This window comes from Pseudorasbora parva, chromosome 19, assembly GCF_024679245.1.
Source record: "Pseudorasbora parva isolate DD20220531a chromosome 19, ASM2467924v1, whole genome shotgun sequence".
Taxonomy (NCBI): Eukaryota; Metazoa; Chordata; class Actinopteri; order Cypriniformes; family Gobionidae; genus Pseudorasbora; species Pseudorasbora parva.
This window is the reverse complement of record NC_090190.1, coordinates 33,395,569-33,421,038: the sequence shown is the minus strand read 5'-3', so window position 1 is coordinate 33,421,038 and position 25,470 is coordinate 33,395,569. Positions and strand designations below refer to the sequence as shown.

At 40.5% G+C, this 25,470-nt stretch overlaps 7 non-coding genes across 7 annotated transcripts; all 7 read right to left on the bottom strand.

Annotated features, from left to right (window-relative positions):
- Positions 1 to 7,039: 7,039 nt before the first annotated feature.
- LOC137048593 (5S ribosomal RNA) lies at positions 7,040 to 7,158 on the bottom strand. The gene has a single exon (XR_010899477.1). It is a non-coding gene; the product is annotated as a 5S ribosomal RNA (ribosomal RNA).
- Positions 7,159 to 8,824: 1,666 nt separating this feature from the next.
- Positions 8,825 to 8,943, bottom strand: LOC137048592 (5S ribosomal RNA). The gene has a single exon (XR_010899476.1). It is a non-coding gene; the product is annotated as a 5S ribosomal RNA (ribosomal RNA).
- A 1,644-nt stretch (positions 8,944 to 10,587) lies between these two features.
- On the bottom strand, positions 10,588 to 10,706 carry LOC137048596 (5S ribosomal RNA). Its single transcript, XR_010899480.1, has one exon. It is a non-coding gene; the product is annotated as a 5S ribosomal RNA (ribosomal RNA).
- Positions 10,707 to 12,338: 1,632 nt separating this feature from the next.
- Positions 12,339 to 12,457, bottom strand: LOC137048591 (5S ribosomal RNA). Its single transcript, XR_010899475.1, has one exon. It is a non-coding gene; the product is annotated as a 5S ribosomal RNA (ribosomal RNA).
- An 8,810-nt stretch (positions 12,458 to 21,267) lies between these two features.
- Positions 21,268 to 21,386, bottom strand: LOC137048590 (5S ribosomal RNA). The gene has a single exon (XR_010899474.1). It is a non-coding gene; the product is annotated as a 5S ribosomal RNA (ribosomal RNA).
- A 1,662-nt stretch (positions 21,387 to 23,048) lies between these two features.
- On the bottom strand, positions 23,049 to 23,167 carry LOC137048582 (5S ribosomal RNA). The gene has a single exon (XR_010899467.1). It is a non-coding gene; the product is annotated as a 5S ribosomal RNA (ribosomal RNA).
- A 1,732-nt stretch (positions 23,168 to 24,899) lies between these two features.
- LOC137048571 (5S ribosomal RNA) lies at positions 24,900 to 25,018 on the bottom strand. Its single transcript, XR_010899456.1, has one exon. It is a non-coding gene; the product is annotated as a 5S ribosomal RNA (ribosomal RNA).
- Positions 25,019 to 25,470: the final 452 nt, after the last annotated feature.

Genomic DNA, 25,470 nt, shown 5'->3' with positions numbered 1-25,470 from the left:
TAAATTCCTCATCATTACAGAAACACATTCATTAATCACCTTCAACTTCTATACATTACATATGCATGTTTACAGTCTCCAAAAATTCTTAAAAAGTCCTGCTTACTTTTCAGCTTTAACAGTCTTCTTTCTTTGGCCACATTATTTTGTATTTTTTGAAAATGTCCAACACATCCATGTTAAAGATCTTATAAAAATTATCCAGTTTTTTCTCTATTTCAAAGTATTTAAACAAGGTTTGCACATAGTTTTCCACCAGTCCTTTAAACACCCCCCACACATCTGCTACATAATTTTTCTTTTTTGCCACATTCCTCCTTTTCCATATTGCATTTTTCATTAACACAATCAATAAATTAATCACCTTTTTGTTTGCATTTTCATTCATTCCAAACATTAAAATTGTGTTCCAATTAAAATCATCTTCTTTCCCTCTTAAATCTTTCACCATTTCTTTGGTTTTATGAAAAAAATCTTTCAGTTTGTCACAATATAAAAACAAATGTAAAATCCCCTCATCCTCTCTTAAACAGACCTTGCACACAGCATCTGGCTCCATTCCCAATTTGCACAATCTCATTCCAGTGAAAAGAACATTGTGTCTTATAAAGTAATCCAAAACTTCAAGTTCAGTATCCAAAAAAGCCCATCTCATGTTCTTCCATATGTCCTTATCCTGAATTCCCTCAAAATGTTTTAACCAGAGTTCATTAACTTTTGGCTTTTTAAACACAGACATAATAAAATACTGATAAAACGTTTTCACTTTACATGATTTAAAACACACCTCTTTGTCATTCACTTTTAACACCACTTCTATTTTGTTTTCCCCATTCCCATCACCTTGAATCATTTTGAACCAATCTTCTGGGATTTTACCTTTCACTTCTTCATATTGTTTTCTCAAACCCTTCACATTATACTCCTCTTTTGCTTCTTCCATTGCATCTATGATTACTTGCACAGGTAAAAATCCCTCTTTGAATTCATATAAAATGTCTCTTACTTTTACAATGCCCACATCTATCCACTTCTTAATATAGAGTTCCTTCCCTTGTGTCCCGATGTTCTTGTTTAAAAACAAAGGTTGATTTAGAATTGTTTCCCTTCCAAACGGTTTGAAGTCTATCTCTCCTAAAAAAGACCCCCAAGCACTTAGAACTTCCTTGTAAAAATCTGGTATTCCTGTTATCATCCAGTTCTTCAATTTCATCCATAGAATATTGTCTCCTATTTTTAAATTCCCACACTTATTCAAGTAAAACTCCATTATTTCCTTCCAATCCTCTTTATTTTCGTCATCTAGATATTTCTTAACCACCTTTACCCTCATGCTCTTAATCTTTTGTTCTAGGTCTACTAGTCCCATCCCTCCCTCCTCTGCCTGCCCAATCAAGGTATTGTAAGCAATTCTTGGGGGTTTTTTGTCCCATAAGAAATCCAATATAATTTTTTTCATTCTTTGTCTCACCCACAGCGGCACTGAAGCTACATGCGACACATACCACATTTTTGATAACATTAATACATTTATTATTAATACTTTTCCTTTTAGATTCAGAAACCTGTTTCTCCAAAAAACCAACCTTCTTTCCATCCCCTCCACTATTTCCTCCCACATAATGCCCTGTGCTTTCTTTTCATCCTTCCCTAAAACCACCCCTAAAATCTTCATCTCCTGCACTTCCGTGAACTTTACACATCCAGCTAAATCCGGAACCCTCCCAAATCTCATATATCCAGTTTTCTCTTGATTTACCTTTGCTCCTGACCCTCGACAATACCAATTAACTTTCTCCATTACTTTTTCAACACTCTGCAAATTTTCTACTATTATTGTGGTGTCATCCGCATATTGATAAATCTTGCTTAGCTCCTTTCCTCTATTTATCTCTACTCCTTTTATTTCTTTACAGTTTTTAACTATCAGCCCTAAAGGCTCTGCAACTAGAGAGTATAATTGTGCTGATAGAGGGCATCCTTGTCTTATTGATCTAGATAAAATGAAAGGCTCTGTTAAAAAACCATTACACTTTACTTTTGTTAACACATCTTTGTATAAAATTTTTAACCACCTTTTAAAGTTCTCCCCAAAACCAAACTGCTTCAAAATCGAAAATAAAAACTCATGCTCCACTCTGTCGAAGGCTTTTTCAAAATCCAAACTAATCATGTAACAATTTTTCCTTTCTCCACTAGCATAACTTACCACATCTCTTATACTACTTGTTACATCCGATATGTCCCTTCCAATGACTCCATACGCCTGATTTGTCTCTATTATACTTGGTAAAACTTTTTTCAATCTGTTCGCTAGAACCTTTGCTAAAATCTTCAAGTCAGTGTTTAACATAGTTAATGGTCTATAATTCTTTAAAAGCATCTTATCTCCCTTTCTTTTATATATTATTTTCATCAAACCCATACTCATTTTTTGATTAAAAGCCTCCTTCTTAAATACCTCATCATACACTTCTTGCAGAATCAGACTTATTTTATCCTTGAAAACTTTATAAAACTCATTGCCTAAACCATCTATACCCGGACTTTTCCTGCTTTTCAAATGATTTATTGCTTGTATTATTTCTTCCTGCTGTATTTCTTTCTCACATTCCATTTTGTCTGTCGCTTCCACTCTTTTTGTTATTTGTTGTAATAGTACGTTTCTCCTATTTTCATCTATTCCTTCGGCTTGAAATAATTCTTCATAATAACTTCTTACTTCTTCCAAAATTCCCTTTGTTTCTGTAACTATCTCGCCTTTTTTATTTTTCAACTCTTTTATCATTTCCGATTTAGCTTTTCTCATTTCTAGGTTGAAGAAAAACCTGGTGCATTTTTCCCCCTCTACTGTATACTTTGCTCTGCTTCTTAACATTGCCCCATTACATTTACTTTCTTCAAATTCCTTCAATTTCTCCTCCATTACTATCACATTTTGTACATTCACCTCCTTCTTGTTTAACTCCTCTTTGAGGCTCTCTCTTATCTCTTTTTCTTTAGTCCTTTTCACTTTCTGGATCAACTTACTATACCTTATTGAGTATTTTTTTTATTTCATATTTAACATTCTCCCACCACCCTCTTTTGTCTTCCCTGTACCTTCCATCTTCCTTTCCTTCTTCTATTATCTTTTCTATCCCCTGTTTATAGCTTTCGTCTTTCAAAAGCTCTGTGTTTAAGATCCAAACCCCTGGTCCCCTGATTTCATCTTTAAAGTTCATCCTCATTAAAACCATTTTATGGTCACTCAAGGAAGTTTCTTTATAAGATACATCCTCTATAAAAGCTTCTAGGTTTCTTGTGCATAAAAAGTGATCTATTCTTGTTTGACACAGAAAATTCCCAACTAGTTGTTTCCTAGAAAACTCTCTTTTCTTTTCGTTCCTCTCTCTCCATACATCTATCATATTTGTCCCCTCCATCAACCCCTTCAATTCTTTTCTCCCTGTATCTGACTTGAACACCATTCCATCCGCCATATCTCTCTTACTAAAAACTGTATTAAAGTCACCAGCCATTATTATTTTCCCCCATCCTTCTGTCAGGTCTCTTAAAACATTAAAAAACATTGCCTTTTCTTTTTCTTCATTTGGCGCATGAATATTAATTAGATTAAGATCTTCCTTTCCGTATTTTATTTTCACCCCTATCCCTTTCCCTTTTTTATCATCATAGATCAGTTTCCCTTCTATTCCCTTGTTTTCCCTTATTAAGACAGCAACCCCTCTTCCCATTTTCCCTTCTCCATTATTACAAAATATTTCTCCTTCCCATTTCTTCTTAATATCCTCAATTACATCACTCCTCCAATTTGTTTCTTGCAATAGAATAATATCCTCATTTTTACACAGCTCTTTCAGTTTCTCAAATTTCATTGCATTCAACAGTCCCCTGGCGTTAAAAGTAACAAGACTTAACGCCATAAAACATAAGAAGAATTCACGTACCAGAGCGTTGTTCTTTTCTCAATTCTATTCTGTCCTTATCTCTCTCCGCCTTCCTTTTGACGGTCAGTCTTTGTAATGTTGTCTGCATCCTTTGAGGAATCTTGCTTTCCTTCTTTTGCGGTATTGCTGGTTGCACTACCTTCTTCTCTTTCTTAGTTCCCGCTTCCTTAACATCCTCTTCATTCTCTTCCTCCTCTTCGTCTTCTTCATCTTGCTTATCCTCCTCCTCCTCCTCCTCCTCTTCCTCCTCCTCATCCTCCTCCTCCTCCTCCTCCATCCTTTCCCCATCCTCGTCCTCCTCACCATCCGTCCCCGCTCTCTGTCCCCTTCCAGCTCCATCCTGTCCTTCACCTCTTTCTCCTTGGTCTTTTGTAACCTCCATGACATCCTCACTCTCTGTGCTTTGCTTCTCTACTTGATCTTTCTCCATCCTCTCATCGTCTTCACTTTGTTCACCCTCCATCTCTGTCACTTCCACTTTTCGCTCTCCACACTCCCTTGCATAGTGCCCCACTTTGCCACATGTAAAACATTTAAATTCCGGGCATTCTCGAAGCAAATGTCTGGTTTTAATGCACAGCCTGCAGACACGCACCTGCCTGTCGTGTATCACACGGAAGTATTCTGTGCCTCTTAATGTGTCGAACCGGGTCGAATATGGAAGCGAGCGAACTTCATCAGTGAACCGAACCTTTAGGAATCTCGTTCCATCTAAAATATCCGTTCCAGGCCACACCCGGCGCTTAATGGCAGACAAAGGTTTCACTCCCCATTCTTCCAGTTTTGACAAAATCTTCTGGTCTTCTAGATACACAGGCAGGTTAATAAATGAGACTACCATCTCATTGTTCACAATGTCTCTGGCGTGCACGATTGCTCCCTTTATTCTCACACCATCCATTAGTTTATTCTTAGCCATATTATCCTTCATGGTAAGTTCATAAGACCTTTCTCCTCTCACTCTGCATCCCACCACTTCTCCACACTCCTTCTTTACACCTCTTAATAAATCCATCATAGAGATTTTTTCCGTTCCTGCCACTTCAACTTCCACAGTCAGCTCTTTCATATATTGCTCCTGGTTTTCTCCACGTACCTGTCTTCTGTTATTTCCTCTATCCTGTTGTTCATCGCCACCATGAACGGGAATTTGATGTCCTCTTCCACTGTCTTTGTCCGTGCCTTGTCCGTTGTTTGTTTGACCGTCCTTCATTTTGAGTTCTTTGTTTGCTACCATGCTGTCTACTTCCATCCCCGAGAACACTGTATTTGAAAGTCCCCCAAACAGCAAAGGCTGCTGGGGGAGCACTAAACTTAAAATAAACTTTTCCAACAATCAAACCAAAACCGATTAAATACTGTTTTTAAACTTAAAGTTTCTCCTTTTTTGCTCTTTCACCAACACACTTCCTGGACTGTACCACTATCGGGCGTGCTCAGGGTGGTATGGCCGTAAGCGAGAGACGTAGTCAACAGAGAGCTATTTAAAGAAGGGAGACCGACAGCCCTACACTGCCAGCCCTTACTCACACACATCCTGGGCTGCAGCTGCAAAACATATATATGTATATATATACTCACCTAAAGGATTATTAGGAACACCTGTTTAATTTCTCATTCGTGCAATTAGCTAATCTCCCAATCACATGGCAGTTGCTTCAATGCATTTAGAAGTTTGGTCCTGGTCAAGACAATCTCCTGAACTCCAAACTGAATGTCAGAAGGGGAAAGAAACCTGATTTAAGCAATTTTGAGTGTGCCATGGTTGTTGGTGCTAGATGGGCCGATCTGAGTATTTCAATATCTGCTCAGTTACTGGGATTTTCATGCACAACCATTTCTAGAGTTTACAAAGAATGGTGTGAAAAGGGAAAAACATCCAATATGCTGCAGTCCTGTGAGCGAAAATGCCTTGTTGATGCTAGAGGTCAGAGGAGAATGAATGGACCGACTGATTCAAGCTGATAAAGAGCAACTTTGACTAAAAAAAAAAACACTTGTTACAACCGAGGTATGCAGCAAAGCATTTGTGAGGCCACAACATGCACAACCTTGAGGCGGATGGGCTACAACAGCAGAAGACCCCACCGGGTATCACTCATCTCCACTACAAATTGGAAAAAGAGGCTACAATTTGCACAAGCTCCCCAAAATTGGACAGTTGAAGACTGGAAAAAATGTTGCCTGGTCTGAGGAGTCTCGATTTCTGTTGAGACATTCAGATGGTAGAGTCAGAATTTGGCGTAAACAGAATGAGAACATGGATCCATCATGCCTTGTTACTACTGTGCAGGCTGCTGGTGGTGGTGTAATGGTGTGGGGGATGTTTTCTTGGCCCTTTTTAGGCCCCTTAGTGCCAATTGGGCATTGTTTAAATGCCACAGCCTACCTGAGCACTGTTTCTGACCATGTCCATCCCTTTATGACCATAACATAACCATTCTCTGATGTCTACTTCCAACAGGATAATGCACCATGTCACAAAGCTCGAATCGTTTCAAATTGGTTTCTTGAACATGACAATGAGTTCACAGTACTAAAATGGCCCCGACAGTAACCAGATCTCAACCCAAAAGAGCATCTTTAGGATGTGTTACAATGGGAGCTTCGTGCCATGGATGTGCATCCCACAAATCTCCATCAACTGCAAGATGCTATCCTATCAATATAGGCCAACATTTCTAAAGAATGCTTTCAACACATTGTTGAATCAATACCACGCAGAATTAAGGCAATTCTGAAGGTGAAAGGGGGTCAAACACAGTATTAGTATGGTGTTCCTAATAATCCTTCAATTGAGTGTGTGTATATATATATCCTCTGGTCTTACTGAAACTGAGAAGAATGAATTGCAAAAGAACATGCGTTCAGAGGTCTGTGTGGCTTGTAGCCTTAGAGAGAAAAAGCCTGTTGATCGCCCCCTGGAGGAGAAAGAAAGAATTACGGGGCTGGGCTGTCCTTTGCCACACCGAAAGCATACAGAAACCAGGGATAAACAAAAACTAAATAACTGTAAATGAAGCAATTGATTTTAAAATGATAAAGGAACAACCGTCAGAGCCGATCGAGTCACCAAGTGATAGAGCAAAAGCTTACAGCACCTGGTATTCCCAGGCGGTCTCCCATCCAAGTACTAACCAGGCCCGACCCTGCTTAGCTTCCGAGATCGGACGAGATCGGGCGTGCTCAGGGTGGTATGGCCGTAAGCGAGAGACGTAGTCAACAGAGAGCTATTTAAAGAAGGGAGACCGACAGCCCTACACTGCCAGCCCTTACTCACACACATCCTGGGCTGCAGCTGCAAAACATATATATGTATATATATACTCACCTAAAGGATTATTAGGAACACCTGTTTAATTTCTCATTCATGCAATTAGCTAATCACCCAATCACATGGCAGTTGCTTCAATGCATTTAGAAGTTTGGTCCTGGTCAAGACAATCTCCTGAACTCCAAACTGAATGTCAGAAGGGGAAAGAAACCTGATTTAAGCAATTTTGAGTGTGCCATGGTTGTTGGTGCTAGATGGGCCGATCTGAGTATTTCAATATCTGCTCAGTTACTGGGATTTTCATGCACAACCATTTCTAGAGTTTACAAAGAATGGTGTGAAAAGGGAAAAACATCCAATATGTTGCAGTCCTGTGAGCGAAAATGCCTTGTTGATGCTAGAGGTCAGAGGAGAATGAATGGACCGACTGATTCAAGCTGATAAAGAGCAACTTTGACTGAAAAAAAAAAACACTTGTTACAACCGAGGTATGCAGCAAAGCATTTGTGAGGCCACAACATGCACAACCTTGAGGCAGAAGGGCTACAACAGCAGAAGACCCTACCGGGTACCACTCATCTCCACTACAAATTGGAAAAAGAGGCTACAATTTGCACAAGCTCCCCAAAATTGGACAGTTGAACACTGGAAAAAATGTTGCCTGGTCTGTTGAGTCTCGATTACTGTTGAGACATTCAGAGGGAAAAGTCAGAATTTGGCGTAAACAGAATGAGAACATGGATCCATCATGCCTTGTTACCACTGTGCAGGCTGCTGGTGGTGGTGTAATGGTGTGGGGGGTGTTTTCTTGGCCCACTTTAAGCCCTTTAGTGCCAATTGGGCATCATTTAAATGCCACGGCCTACCTGACCACTGTTTCTGACCATGTCCATCCCTTTAATACCATTACATAACCATTCTCTGATGTCTACTTCCAACAGGATAATGCAACATGTCACAAAGATTGAATCGTTTCAAATTGGTTTCTTGAACATGACAATGAGTTCACAGTACTAAAATGGCCCCCACAGTCACCAGACTTCAACCCAATAGAGCATCTTTGGGATGTGGTGGAACGGGAGCTTCGTGTCATGGATTTGCATCCCACAAATCTCCATCAACTGCAAGATGCTATCCTATCAATATGGGCCAACATTTCTATAGAATGCTTTCAGCACCTTGTTGAATCAATGCCACAGAGAATCAAGGCAATTCTGAAGGTGAAAGGTGGTCAAACACAGTATTAGTATGGTGTTCCTAATAATCCTTCAAGTGAGTGTGTATATATATATATATATATATATATATATATATATATATACATATATCCTCTGGTCTTACTGAAACTGAGAAGAATCAATTGCAAAAGAACATGCGTTCAGAGGTCTGTGTGGCTTGTAGCCTTAGAGAGAAAAAGCCTGTTGATCGCCCCCTGGAGGAGAAAGAAAGAATTACGGGGCTGGGCTGTCCTTTGTCACACCGAAAGCATACAGAAACCAGGGATAAACAAAAACTAAATAACTGTAAATGAAGCAATTGATTTTAAAATGATAAAGGAACAACCGTCAGAGTCGATCGAGTCACCAAGTGATAGAGCAAAAGCTTACAGCACCTGGTATTCCCAGGCGGTCTCCCATCCAAGTACTAACCAGGCCCGACCCTGCTTAGCTTCCGAGATCGGACGAGATCGGGCGTGCTCAGGGTGGTATGGCCGTAAGCGAGAGACGTAGTCAACAGAGAGCTATTTAAAGAAGGGAGACCGACAGCCCTACACTGCCAGCCCTTACTCACACACATCCTGGGCTGCAGCTGCAAAACATATATATGTATATATATACTCACCTAAAGGATTATTAGGAACACCTGTTTAATTTCTCATTCGTGCAATTAGCTAATCTCCCAATCACATGGCAGTTGCTTCAATGCATTTAGAAGTTTGGTCCTGGTCAAGACAATCTCCTGAACTCCAAACTGAATGTCAGAAGGGGAAAGAAACCTGATTTAAGCAATTTTGAGTGTGCCATGGTTGTTGGTGCTAGATGGGCCGATCTGAGTATTTCAATATCTGCTCAGTTACTGGGATTTTCATGCACAACCATTTCTAGAGTTTACAAAGAATGGTGTGAAAAGGGAAAAACATCCAATATGTTGCAGTCCTGTGAGTGAAAATGCCTTGTTGATGCTAGAGGTCAGAGGAGAATGAATGGACCGACTGATTCAAGCTGATAAAGAGCAACTTTGACTGAAAAAAAAAAACACTTGTTACAACCGAGGTATGCAGCAAAGCATTTGTGAGGCCACAACATGCACAACCTTGAGGCAGAAGGGCTACAACAGCAGAAGACCCTACCGGGTACCACTCATCTCCACTACAAATTGGAAAAAGAGGCTACAATTTGCACAAGCTCCCCAAAATTGGACAGTTGAACACTGGAAAAAATGTTGCCTGGTCTGTTGAGTCTCGATTTCTGTTGAGACATTCAGAGGGAAAAGTCAGAATTTGGTGTAAACAGAATGAGAACATGGATCCATCATGCCTTGTTACCACTGTGCAGGCTGCTGGTGGTGGTGTAATGGTGTGGGGGGTGTTTTCTTGGCCCACTTTAAGCCCTTTAGTGCCAATTGGGCATCATTTAAATGCCACGGCCTACCTGACCACTGTTTCTGACCATGTCCATCCCTTTAATACCATTACATAACCATTCTCTGATGTCTACTTCCAACAGGATAATGCAACATGTCACAAAGATTGAATCGTTTCAAATTGGTTTCTTGAACATGACAATGAGTTCACAGTACTAAAATGGCCCCCACAGTCACCAGACTTCAACCCAATAGAGCATCTTTGGGATGTGGTGGAACGGGAGCTTCGTGTTATGGATTTGCATCCCACAAATCTCCATCAACTGCAAGATGCTATCCTATCAATATGGGCCAACATTTCTATAGAATGCTTTCAGCACCTTGTTGAATCAATGCCACAGAGAATCAAGGCAATTCTGAAGGTGAAAGGGGGTCAAACACAGTATTAGTATGGTGTTCCTAATAATCCTTCAAGTGAGTGTGTATATATATATATATATACATATATCCTCTGGTCTTACTGAAACTGAGAAGAATCAATTGCAAAAGAACATGCGTTCAGAGGTCTGTGTGGCTTGTAGCCTTAGAGAGAAAAAGCCTGTTGATCGCCCCCTGGAGGAGAAAGTAAGAATTACGGGGCTGGGCTGTCCTTTGTCACACCGAAAGCATACAGAAACCAGGGATAAACAAAAACTAAATAACTGTAAATGAAGCAATTGATTTTAAAATGATAAAGGAACAACCGTCAGAGTCGATCGAGTCACCAAGTGATAGAGCAAAAGCTTACAGCACCTGGTATTCCCAGGCGGTCTCCCATCCAAGTACTAACCAGGCCCGACCCTGCTTAGCTTCAGAGATCGGACGAGATCGGGCGTGCTCAGGGTGGTATGGCCGTAAGCGAGAGACGTAGTCAACAGAGAGCTATTTAAAGAAGGGAGACCGACAGCCCTACACTGCCAGCCCTTACTCACACACATCCTGGGCTGCAGCTGCAAAACATATATATGTATATATATACTCACCTAAAGGATTATTAGGAACACCTGTTTAATTTCTCATTCGTGCAATTAGCTAATCTCCCAATCACATGGCAGTTGCTTCAATGCATTTAGAAGTTTGGTCCTGGTCAAGACAATCTCCTGAACTCCAAACTGAATGTCAGAAGGGGAAAGAAACCTGATTTAAGCAATTTTGAGTGTGCCATGGTTGTTGGTGCTAGATGGGCCGATCTGAGTATTTCAATATCTGCTCAGTTACTGGGATTTTCATGCACAACCATTTCTAGAGTTTACAAAGAATGGTGTGAAAAGGGAAAAACATCCAATATGCTGCAGTCCTGTGAGCGAAAATGCCTTGTTGATGCTAGAGGTCAGAGGAGAATGAATGGACCGACTGATTCAAGCTGATAAAGAGCAACTTTGACTGAAAAAAAAAAACACTTGTTACAACCGAGGTATGCAGCAAAGCATTTGTGAGGCCACAACATGCACAACCTTGAGGCGGATGGGCTACAACAGCAGAAGACCCCACCGGGTATCACTCATCTCCACTACAAATTGGAAAAAGAGGCTACAATTTGCACAAGCTCCCCAAAATTGGACAGTTGAAGACTGGAAAAAATGTTGCCTGGTCTGAAGAGTCTCGATTTCTGTTGAGACATTCAGATGGTAGAGTCAGAATTTGGCGTAAACAGAATGAGAACATGGATCCATCATGCCTTGTTACTACTGTGCAGGCTGCTGGTGGTGGTGTAATGGTGTGGGGGATGTTTTCTTGGCCCTTTTTAGGCCCCTTAGTGCCAATTGGGCATTGTTTAAATGCCACAGCCTACCTGAGCACTGTTTCTGACCATGTCCATCCCTTTATGACCATAACATAACCATTCTCTGATGTCTACTTCCAACAGGATAATGCACCATGTCACAAAGCTCGAATCGTTTCAAATTGGTTTCTTGAACATGACAATGAGTTCACAGTACTAAAATGGCCCCGACAGTAACCAGATCTCAACCCAAAAGAGCATCTTTAGGATGTGTTACAATGGGAGCTTCGTGCCATGGATGTGCATCCCACAAATCTCCATCAACTGCAAGATGCTATCCTATCAATATAGGCCAACATTTCTAAAGAATGCTTTCAACACATTGTTGAATCAATACCACGCAGAATTAAGGCAATTCTGAAGGTGAAAGGGGGTCAAACACAGTATTAGTATGGTGTTCCTAATAATCCTTCAATTGAGTGTGTGTATATATATATCCTCTGGTCTTACTGAAACTGAGAAGAATGAATTGCAAAAGAACATGCGTTCAGAGGTCTGTGTGGCTTGTAGCCTTAGAGAGAAAAAGCCTGTTGATCGCCCCCTGGAGGAGAAAGAAAGAATTACGGGGCTGGGCTGTCCTTTGCCACACCGAAAGCATACAGAAACCAGGGATAAACAAAAACTAAATAACTGTAAATGAAGCAATTGATTTTAAAATGATAAAGGAACAACCGTCAGAGCCGATCGAGTCACCAAGTGATAGAGCAAAAGCTTACAGCACCTGGTATTCCCAGGCGGTCTCCCATCCAAGTACTAACCAGGCCCGACCCTGCTTAGCTTCCGAGATCGGACGAGATCGGGCGTGCTCAGGGTGGTATGGCCGTAAGCGAGAGACGTAGTCAACAGAGAGCTATTTAAAGAAGGGAGACCGACAGCCCTACACTGCCAGCCCTTACTCACACACATCCTGGGCTGCAGCTGCAAAACATATATATGTATATATATACTCACCTAAAGGATTATTAGGAACACCTGTTTAATTTCTCATTCATGCAATTAGCTAATCACCCAATCACATGGCAGTTGCTTCAATGCATTTAGAAGTTTGGTCCTGGTCAAGACAATCTCCTGAACTCCAAACTGAATGTCAGAAGGGGAAAGAAACCTGATTTAAGCAATTTTGAGTGTGCCATGGTTGTTGGTGCCAGACGGGTCGGTCTGAGTATTTCACAATCTGCTCAGTTACTGGGATTTTCACGCACAACCATTTCTAGGGTTTACAAAGAATGGTGTGAAAAGGGAAAAACATCCAGTATGCTGCAGTCCTGTGAGCGAAAATGCCTTGTTGATGCTAGAGGTCAGAGGAGAATGAATGGACCGACTGATTCAAGCTGATAGAAGAGCAACTTTAAATGAAAAAAACACTTGTTACAACCAAGGTATGCAGCAAAGCATTTGTGAGGCCACAACATGCACAACCTTGAGGCAGAAGGGCTACAACAGCAGAAGACCCTACCGGGTACCACTCATCTCCACTACAAATTGGAAAAAGAGGCTACAATTTGCACAAGCTCCCCAAAATTGGACAGTTGAACACTGGAAAAAATGTTGCCTGGTCTGTTGAGTCTCGATTTCTGTTGAGACATTCAGAGGGAAAAGTCAGAATTTGGCGTAAACAGAATGAGAACATGGATCCATCATGCCTTGTTACCACTGTGCAGGCTGCTGGTGGTGGTGTAATGGTGTGGGGGGTGTTTTCTTGGCCCACTTTAAGCCCTTTAGTGCCAATTGGGCATCATTTAAATGCCACGGCCTACCTGACCACTGTTTCTGACCATGTCCATCCCTTTATTACCATTACATAACCATTCTCTGATGTCTACTTCCAACAGGATAATGCAACATGTCACAAAGATTGAATCGTTTCAAATTGGTTTCTTGAACATGACAATGAGTTCACAGTACTAAAATGGCCCCCACAGTCACCAGACTTCAACCCAATAGAGCATCTTTGGGATGTGGTGGAACGGGAGCTTCGTGTCATGGATTTGCATCCCACAAATCTCCATCAACTGCAAGATGCTATCCTATCAATATGGGCCAACATTTCTATAGAATGCTTTCAGCACCTTGTTGAATCAATGCCACAGAGAATCAAGGCAATTCTGAAGGTGAAAGGTGGTCAAACACAGTATTAGTATGGTGTTCCTAATAATCCTTCAAGTGAGTGTGTATATATATATATATATATATACATATATCCTCTGGTCTTACTGAAACTGAGAAGAATCAATTGCAAAAGAACATGCGTTCAGAGGTCTGTGTGGCTTGTAGCCTTAGAGAGAAAAAGCCTGTTGATCGCCCCCTGGAGGAGAAAGAAAGAATTACGGGGCTGGGCTGTCCTTTGTCACACCGAAAGCATACAGAAACCAGGGATAAACAAAAACTAAATAACTGTAAATGAAGCAATTGATTTTAAAATGATAAAGGAACAACCGTCAGAGTCGATCGAGTCACCAAGTGATAGAGCAAAAGCTTACAGCACCTGGTATTCCCAGGCGGTCTCCCATCCAAGTACTAACCAGGCCCGACCCTGCTTAGCTTCCGAGATCGGACGAGATCGGGCGTGCTTTTTTTTTTTTTTTTTTTTTTTTTAATTTAAATTCCTCATCATTACAGAAACACATTCATTAATCACCTTCAACTTCTATACATTACATATGCATGTTTACAGTCTCCAAAAATTCTTAAAAAGTCCTGCTTACTTTTCAGCTTTAACAGTCTTCTTTCTTTGGCCACATTATTTTGTATTTTTTGAAAATGTCCAACACATCCATGTTAAAGATCTTATAAAAATTATCCAGTTTTTTCTCTATTTCAAAGTATTTAAACAAGGTTTGCACATAGTTTTCCACCAGTCCTTTAAACACCCCCCACACATCTGCTACATAATTTTTCTTTTTTGCCACATTCCTCCTTTTCCATATTGCATTTTTCATTAACACAATCAATAAATTAATCACCTTTTTGTTTGCATTTTCATTCATTCCAAACATTAAAATTGTGTTCCAATTAAAATCATCTTCTTTCCCTCTTAAATCTTTCACCATTTCTTTGGTTTTATGAAAAAAATCTTTCAGTTTGTCACAATATAAAAACAAATGTAAAATCCCCTCATCCTCTCTTAAACAGACCTTGCACACAGCATCTGGCTCCATTCCCAATTTGCACAATCTCATTCCAGTGAAAAGAACATTGTGTCTTATAAAGTAATCCAAAACTTCAAGTTCAGTATCCAAAAAAGCCCATCTCATGTTCTTCCATATGTCCTTATCCTGAATTCCCTCAAAATGTTTTAACCAGAGTTCATTAACTTTTGGCTTTTTAAACACAGACATAATAAAATACTGATAAAACGTTTTCACTTTACATGATTTAAAACACACCTCTTTGTCATTCACTTTTAACACCACTTCTATTTTGTTTTCCCCATTCCCATCACCTTGAATCATTTTGAACCAATCTTCTGGGATTTTACCTTTCACTTCTTCATATTGTTTTCTCAAACCCTTCACATTATACTCCTCTTTTGCTTCTTCCATTGCATCTATGATTACTTGCACAGGTAAAAATCCCTCTTTGAATTCATATAAAATGTCTCTTACTTTTACAATGCCCACATCTATCCACTTCTTAATATAGAGTTCCTTCCCTTGTGTCCCGATGTTCTTGTTTAAAAACAAAGGTTGATTTAGAATTGTTTCCCTTCCAAACGGTTTGAAGTCTATCTCTCCTAAAAAAGACCCCCAAGCACTTAGAACTTCCTTGTAAAAATCTGGTATTCCTGTTATCATCCAGTTCTTCAATTTCATCCATAGAATATTGTCTCCTATTTTTAAATTCCCACACTTATTCAAGTAAAACTCCATTATTTCCTTCCAATCCTCTTTATTTTCGTCATCTAGATATTTCTTAACCACCTTTACCCTCATGCTCTTAATCTTTTGTTCTAGGTCTACTAGTCCCATCCCTCCCTCCTCTGCCTGCCCAATCAAGGTATTGTAAGCAATTCTTGGGGGTTTTTTGTCCCATAAGAAATCCAATATAATTTTTTTCATTCTTTGTCTCACCCACAGCGGCACTGAAGCTACATGCGACACATACCACATTTTTGATAACATTAATACATTTATTATTAATACTTTTCCTTTTAGATTCAGAAACCTGTTTCTCCAAAAAACCAACCTTCTTTCCATCCCCTCCACTATTTCCTCCCACATAATGCCCTGTGCTTTCTTTTCATCCTTCCCTAAAACCACCCCTAAAATCTTCATCTCCTGCACTTCCGTGAACTTTACACATCCAGCTAAATCCGGAACCCTCCCAAATCTCATATATCCAGTTTTCTCTTGATTTACCTTTGCTCCTGACCCTCGACAATACCAATTAACTTTCTCCATTACTTTTTCAACACTCTGCAAATTTTCTACTATTATTGTGGTGTCATCCGCATATTGATAAATCTTGCTTAGCTCCTTTCCTCTATTTATCTCTACTCCTTTTATTTCTTTACAGTTTTTAACTATCAGCCCTAAAGGCTCTGCAACTAGAGAGTATAATTGTGCTGATAGAGGGCATCCTTGTCTTATTGATCTAGATAAAATGAAAGGCTCTGTTAAAAAACCATTACACTTTACTTTTGTTAACACATCTTTGTATAAAATTTTTAACCACCTTTTAAAGTTCTCCCCAAAACCAAACTGCTTCAAAATCGAAAATAAAAACTCATGCTCCACTCTGTCGAAGGCTTTTTCAAAATCCAAACTAATCATGTAACAATTTTTCCTTTCTCCACTAGCATAACTTACCACATCTCTTATACTACTTGTTACATCCGATATGTCCCTTCCAATGACTCCATACGCCTGATTTGTCTCTATTATACTTGGTAAAACTTTTTTCAATCTGTTCGCTAGAACCTTTGCTAAAATCTTCAAGTCAGTGTTTAACATAGTTAATGGTCTATAATTCTTTAAAAGCATCTTATCTCCCTTTCTTTTATATATTATTTTCATCAAACCCATACTCATTTTTTGATTAAAAGCCTCCTTCTTAAATACCTCATCATACACTTCTTGCAGAATCAGACTTATTTTATCCTTGAAAACTTTATAAAACTCATTGCCTAAACCATCTATACCCGGACTTTTCCTGCTTTTCAAATGATTTATTGCTTGTATTATTTCTTCCTGCTGTATTTCTTTCTCACATTCCATTTTGTCTGTCGCTTCCACTCTTTTTGTTATTTGTTGTAATAGTACGTTTCTCCTATTTTCATCTATTCCTTCGGCTTGAAATAATTCTTCATAATAACTTCTTACTTCTTCCAAAATTCCCTTTGTTTCTGTAACTATCTCGCCTTTTTTATTTTTCAACTCTTTTATCATTTCCGATTTAGCTTTTCTCATTTCTAGGTTGAAGAAAAACCTGGTGCATTTTTCCCCCTCTACTGTATACTTTGCTCTGCTTCTTAACATTGCCCCATTACATTTACTTTCTTCAAATTCCTTCAATTTCTCCTCCATTACTATCACATTTTGTACATTCACCTCCTTCTTGTTTAACTCCTCTTTGAGGCTCTCTCTTATCTCTTTTTCTTTAGTCCTTTTCACTTTCTGGATCAACTTACTATACCTTATTGAGTATTTTTTTTATTTCATATTTAACATTCTCCCACCACCCTCTTTTGTCTTCCCTGTACCTTCCATCTTCCTTTCCTTCTTCTATTATCTTTTCTATCCCCTGTTTATAGCTTTCGTCTTTCAAAAGCTCTGTGTTTAAGATCCAAACCCCTGGTCCCCTGATTTCATCTTTAAAGTTCATCCTCATTAAAACCATTTTATGGTCACTCAAGGAAGTTTCTTTATAAGATACATCCTCTATAAAAGCTTCTAGGTTTCTTGTGCATAAAAAGTGATCTATTCTTGTTTGACACAGAAAATTCCCAACTAGTTGTTTCCTAGAAAACTCTCTTTTCTTTTCGTTCCTCTCTCTCCATACATCTATCATATTTGTCCCCTCCATCAACCCCTTCAATTCTTTTCTCCCTGTATCTGACTTGAACACCATTCCATCCGCCATATCTCTCTTACTAAAAACTGTATTAAAGTCACCAGCCATTATTATTTTCCCCCATCCTTCTGTCAGGTCTCTTAAAACATTAAAAAACATTGCCTTTTCTTTTTCTTCATTTGGCGCATGAATATTAATTAGATTAAGATCTTCCTTTCCGTATTTTATTTTCACCCCTATCCCTTTCCCTTTTTTATCATCATAGATCAGTTTCCCTTCTATTCCCTTGTTTTCCCTTATTAAGACAGCAACCCCTCTTCCCATTTTCCCTTCTCCATTATTACAAAATATTTCTCCTTCCCATTTCTTCTTAATATCCTCAATTACATCACTCCTCCAATTTGTTTCTTGCAATAGAATAATATCCTCATTTTTACACAGCTCTTTCAGTTTCTCAAATTTCATTGCATTCAACAGTCCCCTGGCGTTAAAAGTAACAAGACTTAACGCCATAAAACATAAGAAGAATTCACGTACCAGAGCGTTGTTCTTTTCTCAATTCTATTCTGTCCTTATCTCTCTCCGCCTTCCTTTTGACGGTCAGTCTTTGTAATGTTGTCTGCATCCTTTGAGGAATCTTGCTTTCCTTCTTTTGCGGTATTGCTGGTTGCACTACCTTCTTCTCTTTCTTAGTTCCCGCTTCCTTAACATCCTCTTCATTCTCTTCCTCCTCTTCGTCTTCTTCATCTTGCTTATCCTCCTCCTCCTCCTCCTCCTCTTCCTCCTCCTCATCCTCCTCCTCCTCCTCCTCCATCCTTTCCCCATCCTCGTCCTCCTCACCATCCGTCCCCGCTCTCTGTCCCCTTCCAGCTCCATCCTGTCCTTCACCTCTTTCTCCTTGGTCTTTTGTAACCTCCATGACATCCTCACTCTCTGTGCTTTGCTTCTCTACTTGATCTTTCTCCATCCTCTCATCGTCTTCACTTTGTTCACCCTCCATCTCTGTCACTTCCACTTTTCGCTCTCCACACTCCCTTGCATAGTGCCCCACTTTGCCACATGTAAAACATTTAAATTCCGGGCATTCTCGAAGCAAATGTCTGGTTTTAATGCACAGCCTGCAGACACGCACCTGCCTGTCGTGTATCACACGGAAGTATTCTGTGCCTCTTAATGTGTCGAACCGGGTCGAATATGGAAGCGAGCGAACTTCATCAGTGAACCGAACCTTTAGGAATCTCGTTCCATCTAAAATATCCGTTCCAGGCCACACCCGGCGCTTAATGGCAGACAAAGGTTTCACTCCCCATTCTTCCAGTTTTGACAAAATCTTCTGGTCTTCTAGATACACAGGCAGGTTAATAAATGAGACTACCATCTCATTGTTCACAATGTCTCTGGCGTGCACGATTGCTCCCTTTATTCTCACACCATCCATTAGTTTATTCTTAGCCATATTATCCTTCATGGTAAGTTCATAAGACCTTTCTCCTCTCACTCTGCATCCCACCACTTCTCCACACTCCTTCTTTACACCTCTTAATAAATCCATCATAGAGATTTTTTCCGTTCCTGCCACTTCAACTTCCACAGTCAGCTCTTTCATATATTGCTCCTGGTTTTCTCCACGTACCTGTCTTCTGTTATTTCCTCTATCCTGTTGTTCATCGCCACCATGAACGGGAATTTGATGTCCTCTTCCACTGTCTTTGTCCGTGCCTTGTCCGTTGTTTGTTTGACCGTCCTTCATTTTGAGTTCTTTGTTTGCTACCATGCTGTCTACTTCCATCCCCGAGAACACTGTATTTGAAAGTCCCCCAAACAGCAAAGGCTGCTGGGGGAGCACTAAACTTAAAATAAACTTTTCCAACAATCAAACCAAAACCGATTAAATACTGTTTTTAAACTTAAAGTTTCTCCTTTTTTGCTCTTTCACCAACACACTTCCTGGACTGTACCACTATCGGGCGTGCTCAGGGTGGTATGGCCGTAAGCGAGAGACGTAGTCAACAGAGAGCTATTTAAAGAAGGGAGACCGACAGCCCTACACTGCCAGCCCTTACTCACACACATCCTGGGCTGCAGCTGCAAAACATATATATGTATATATATACTCACCTAAAGGATTATTAGGAACACCTGTTTAATTTCTCATTCGTGCAATTAGCTAATCTCCCAATCACATGGCAGTTGCTTCAATGCATTTAGAAGTTTGGTCCTGGTCAAGACAATCTCCTGAACTCCAAACTGAATGTCAGAAGGGGAAAGAAACCTGATTTAAGCAATTTTGAGTGTGCCATGGTTGTTGGTGCTAGATGGGCCGATCTGAGTATTTCAATATCTGCTCAGTTACTGGGATTTTCATGCACAACCATTTCTAGAGTTTACAAAGAATGGTGTGAAAAGGGAAAAACATCCAATATGCTGCAGTCCTGTGAGCGAAAATGCCTTGTTGATGCTAGAGGTCAGAGGAGAATGAATGGACCGACTGATTCAAGCTGATAAAGAGCAACTTTGACTAAAAAAAAAAACACTTGTTACAACCGAGGTATGCAGCAAAGCATTTGTGAGGCCACAACATGCACAACCTTGAGGCGGATGGGCTACAACAGCAGAAGACCCCACCGGGTATCACTCATCTCCACTACAAATTGGAAAAAGAGGCTACAATTTGCACAAGCTCCCCAAAATTGGACAGTTGAAGACTGGAAAAAATGTTGCCTGGTCTGAGGAGTCTCGATTTCTGTTGAGACATTCAGATGGTAGAGTCAGAATTTGGCGTAAACAGAATGAGAACATGGATCCATCATGCCTTGTTACTACTGTGCAGGCTGCTGGTGGTGGTGTAATGGTGTGGGGGATGTTTTCTTGGCCCTTTTTAGGCCCCTTAGTGCCAATTGGGCATTGTTTAAATGCCACAGCCTACCTGAGCACTGTTTCTGACCATGTCCATCCCTTTATGACCATAACATAACCATTCTCTGATGTCTACTTCCAACAGGATAATGCACCATGTCACAAAGCTCGAATCGTTTCAAATTGGTTTCTTGAACATGACAATGAGTTCACAGTACTAAAATGGCCCCGACAGTAACCAGATCTCAACCCAAAAGAGCATCTTTAGGATGTGTTACAATGGGAGCTTCGTGCCATGGATGTGCATCCCACAAATCTCCATCAACTGCAAGATGCTATCCTATCAATATAGGCCAACATTTCTAAAGAATGCTTTCAACACATTGTTGAATCAATACCACGCAGAATTAAGGCAATTCTGAAGGTGAAAGGGGGTCAAACACAGTATTAGTATGGTGTTCCTAATAATCCTTCAATTGAGTGTGTGTATATATATATCCTCTGGTCTTACTGAAACTGAGAAGAATGAATTGCAAAAGAACATGCGTTCAGAGGTCTGTGTGGCTTGTAGCCTTAGAGAGAAAAAGCCTGTTGATCGCCCCCTGGAGGAGAAAGAAAGAATTACGGGGCTGGGCTGTCCTTTGCCACACCGAAAGCATACAGAAACCAGGGATAAACAAAAACTAAATAACTGTAAATGAAGCAATTGATTTTAAAATGATAAAGGAACAACCGTCAGAGCCGATCGAGTCACCAAGTGATAGAGCAAAAGCTTACAGCACCTGGTATTCCCAGGCGGTCTCCCATCCAAGTACTAACCAGGCCCGACCCTGCTTAGCTTCCGAGATCGGACGAGATCGGGCGTGCTCAGGGTGGTATGGCCGTAAGCGAGAGACGTAGTCAACAGAGAGCTATTTAAAGAAGGGAGACCGACAGCCCTACACTGCCAGCCCTTACTCACACACATCCTGGGCTGCAGCTGCAAAACATATATATGTATATATATACTCACCTAAAGGATTATTAGGAACACCTGTTTAATTTCTCATTCATGCAATTAGCTAATCACCCAATCACATGGCAGTTGCTTCAATGCATTTAGAAGTTTGGTCCTGGTCAAGACAATCTCCTGAACTCCAAACTGAATGTCAGAAGGGGAAAGAAACCTGATTTAAGCAATTTTGAGTGTGCCATGGTTGTTGGTGCTAGATGGGCCGATCTGAGTATTTCAATATCTGCTCAGTTACTGGGATTTTCATGCACAACCATTTCTAGAGTTTACAAAGAATGGTGTGAAAAGGGAAAAACATCCAATATGTTGCAGTCCTGTGAGCGAAAATGCCTTGTTGATGCTAGAGGTCAGAGGAGAATGAATGGACCGACTGATTCAAGCTGATAAAGAGCAACTTTGACTGAAAAAAAAAAACACTTGTTACAACCGAGGTATGCAGCAAAGCATTTGTGAGGCCACAACATGCACAACCTTGAGGCAGAAGGGCTACAACAGCAGAAGACCCTACCGGGTACCACTCATCTCCACTACAAATTGGAAAAAGAGGCTACAATTTGCACAAGCTCCCCAAAATTGGACAGTTGAACACTGGAAAAAATGTTGCCTGGTCTGTTGAGTCTCGATTACTGTTGAGACATTCAGAGGGAAAAGTCAGAATTTGGCGTAAACAGAATGAGAACATGGATCCATCATGCCTTGTTACCACTGTGCAGGCTGCTGGTGGTGGTGTAATGGTGTGGGGGGTGTTTTCTTGGCCCACTTTAAGCCCTTTAGTGCCAATTGGGCATCATTTAAATGCCACGGCCTACCTGACCACTGTTTCTGACCATGTCCATCCCTTTAATACCATTACATAACCATTCTCTGATGTCTACTTCCAACAGGATAATGCAACATGTCACAAAGATTGAATCGTTTCAAATTGGTTTCTTGAACATGACAATGAGTTCACAGTACTAAAATGGCCCCCACAGTCACCAGACTTCAACCCAATAGAGCATCTTTGGGATGTGGTGGAACGGGAGCTTCGTGTCATGGATTTGCATCCCACAAATCTCCATCAACTGCAAGATGCTATCCTATCAATATGGGCCAACATTTCTATAGAATGCTTTCAGCACCTTGTTGAATCAATGCCACAGAGAATCAAGGCAATTCTGAAGGTGAAAGGTGGTCAAACACAGTATTAGTATGGTGTTCCTAATAATCCTTCAAGTGAGTGTGTATATATATATATATATATATATATATATATATATACATATATCCTCTGGTCTTACTGAAACTGAGAAGAATCAATTGCAAAAGAACATGCGTTCAGAGGTCTGTGTGGCTTGTAGCCTTAGAGAGAAAAAGCCTGTTGATCGCCCCCTGGAGGAGAAAGAAAGAATTACGGGGCTGGGCTGTCCTTTGTCACACCGAAAGCATACAGAAACCAGGGATAAACAAAAACTAAATAACTGTAAATGAAGCAATTGATTTTAAAATGATAAAGGAACAACCGTCAGAGTCGATCGAGTCACCAAGTGATAGAGCAAAAGCTTACAGCACCTGGTATTCCCAGGCGGTCTCCCATCCAAGTACTAACCAGGCCCGACCCTGCTTAGCTTCCGAGATCGGACGAGATCGGGCGTGCTCAGGGTGGTATGGCCGTAAGCGAGAGACGTAGTCAACAGAGAGCTATTTAAAGAAGGGAGACCGACAGCCCTACACTGCCAGCCCTTACTCACACACATCCTGGGCTGCAGCTGCAAAACATATATATGTATATATATACTCACCTAAAGGATTATTAGGAACACCTGTTTAATTTCTCATTCGTGCAATTAGCTAATCTCCCAATCACATGGCAGTTGCTTCAATGCATTTAGAAGTTTGGTCCTGGTCAAGACAATCTCCTGAACTCCAAACTGAATGTCAGAAGGGGAAAGAAACCTGATTTAAGCAATTTTGAGTGTGCCATGGTTGTTGGTGCTAGATGGGCCGATCTGAGTATTTCAATATCTGCTCAGTTACTGGGATTTTCATGCACAACCATTTCTAGAGTTTACAAAGAATGGTGTGAAAAGGGAAAAACATCCAATATGTTGCAGTCCTGTGAGTGAAAATGCCTTGTTGATGCTAGAGGTCAGAGGAGAATGAATGGACCGACTGATTCAAGCTGATAAAGAGCAACTTTGACTGAAAAAAAAAAACACTTGTTACAACCGAGGTATGCAGCAAAGCATTTGTGAGGCCACAACATGCACAACCTTGAGGCAGAAGGGCTACAACAGCAGAAGACCCTACCGGGTACCACTCATCTCCACTACAAATTGGAAAAAGAGGCTACAATTTGCACAAGCTCCCCAAAATTGGACAGTTGAACACTGGAAAAAATGTTGCCTGGTCTGTTGAGTCTCGATTTCTGTTGAGACATTCAGAGGGAAAAGTCAGAATTTGGTGTAAACAGAATGAGAACATGGATCCATCATGCCTTGTTACCACTGTGCAGGCTGCTGGTGGTGGTGTAATGGTGTGGGGGGTGTTTTCTTGGCCCACTTTAAGCCCTTTAGTGCCAATTGGGCATCATTTAAATGCCACGGCCTACCTGACCACTGTTTCTGACCATGTCCATCCCTTTAATACCATTACATAACCATTCTCTGATGTCTACTTCCAACAGGATAATGCAACATGTCACAAAGATTGAATCGTTTCAAATTGGTTTCTTGAACATGACAATGAGTTCACAGTACTAAAATGGCCCCCACAGTCACCAGACTTCAACCCAATAGAGCATCTTTGGGATGTGGTGGAACGGGAGCTTCGTGTTATGGATTTGCATCCCACAAATCTCCATCAACTGCAAGATGCTATCCTATCAATATGGGCCAACATTTCTATAGAATGCTTTCAGCACCTTGTTGAATCAATGCCACAGAGAATCAAGGCAATTCTGAAGGTGAAAGGGGGTCAAACACAGTATTAGTATGGTGTTCCTAATAATCCTTCAAGTGAGTGTGTATATATATATATATATGTATATATATATATATATATATATATATATATATATATATATATATATATATATATATATATATATATATATATATATATATATATATATATATATCCTCTGGTCTTACTGAAACTGGGAAGAATCAATTGCAAAAGAACATGCGTTCAGAGGTCTGTGTGGCTTGTAGCCTTAGAGAGAAAAAGCCTGTTGATCGCCCCCTGGAGGAGAAAGAAAGAATTACGGGGCTGGGCTGTCCTTTGTCACACCGAAAGCATACAGAAACCAGGGATAAACAAAAACTAAATAACTGTAAATGAAGCAATTGATTTTAAAATGATAAAGGAACAACCGTCAGAGCCGATCGAGTCACCAAGTGATAGAGCAAAAGCTTACAGCACCTGGTATTCCCAGGCGGTCTCCCATCCAAGTACTAACCAGGCCCGACCCTGCTTAGCTTCCGAGATCGGACGAGATCGGGCGTGCTCAGGGTGGTATGGCCGTAAGCAAGAGACATAGTCAACAGAGAGCTATTTAAAGAAGGGAGACCGACAGCCCTACACAGCCAGCCCTTACTCACACACATCCTGGGCTGCAGCTGCAAAACATATATATGTATATATATACTCACCTAAAGGATTATTAGGAACACCTGTTTAATTTCTCATTCATGCAATTAGCTAATCACCCAATCACATGGCAGTTGCTTCAATGCATTTAGAAGTTTGGTCCTGGTCAAGACAATCTCCTGAACTCCAAACTGAATGTCAGAAGGGGAAAGAAACCTGATTTAAGCAATTTTGAGTGTGCCATGGTTATTGGTGCTAGATGGGCCGATCTGAGTATTTCAATATCTGCTCAGTTACTGGGATTTTCATGCACAACCATTTCTAGAGTTTACAAAGAATGGTGTGAAAAGGGAAAAACATCCAATATGCTGCAGTCCTGTGAGCGAAAATG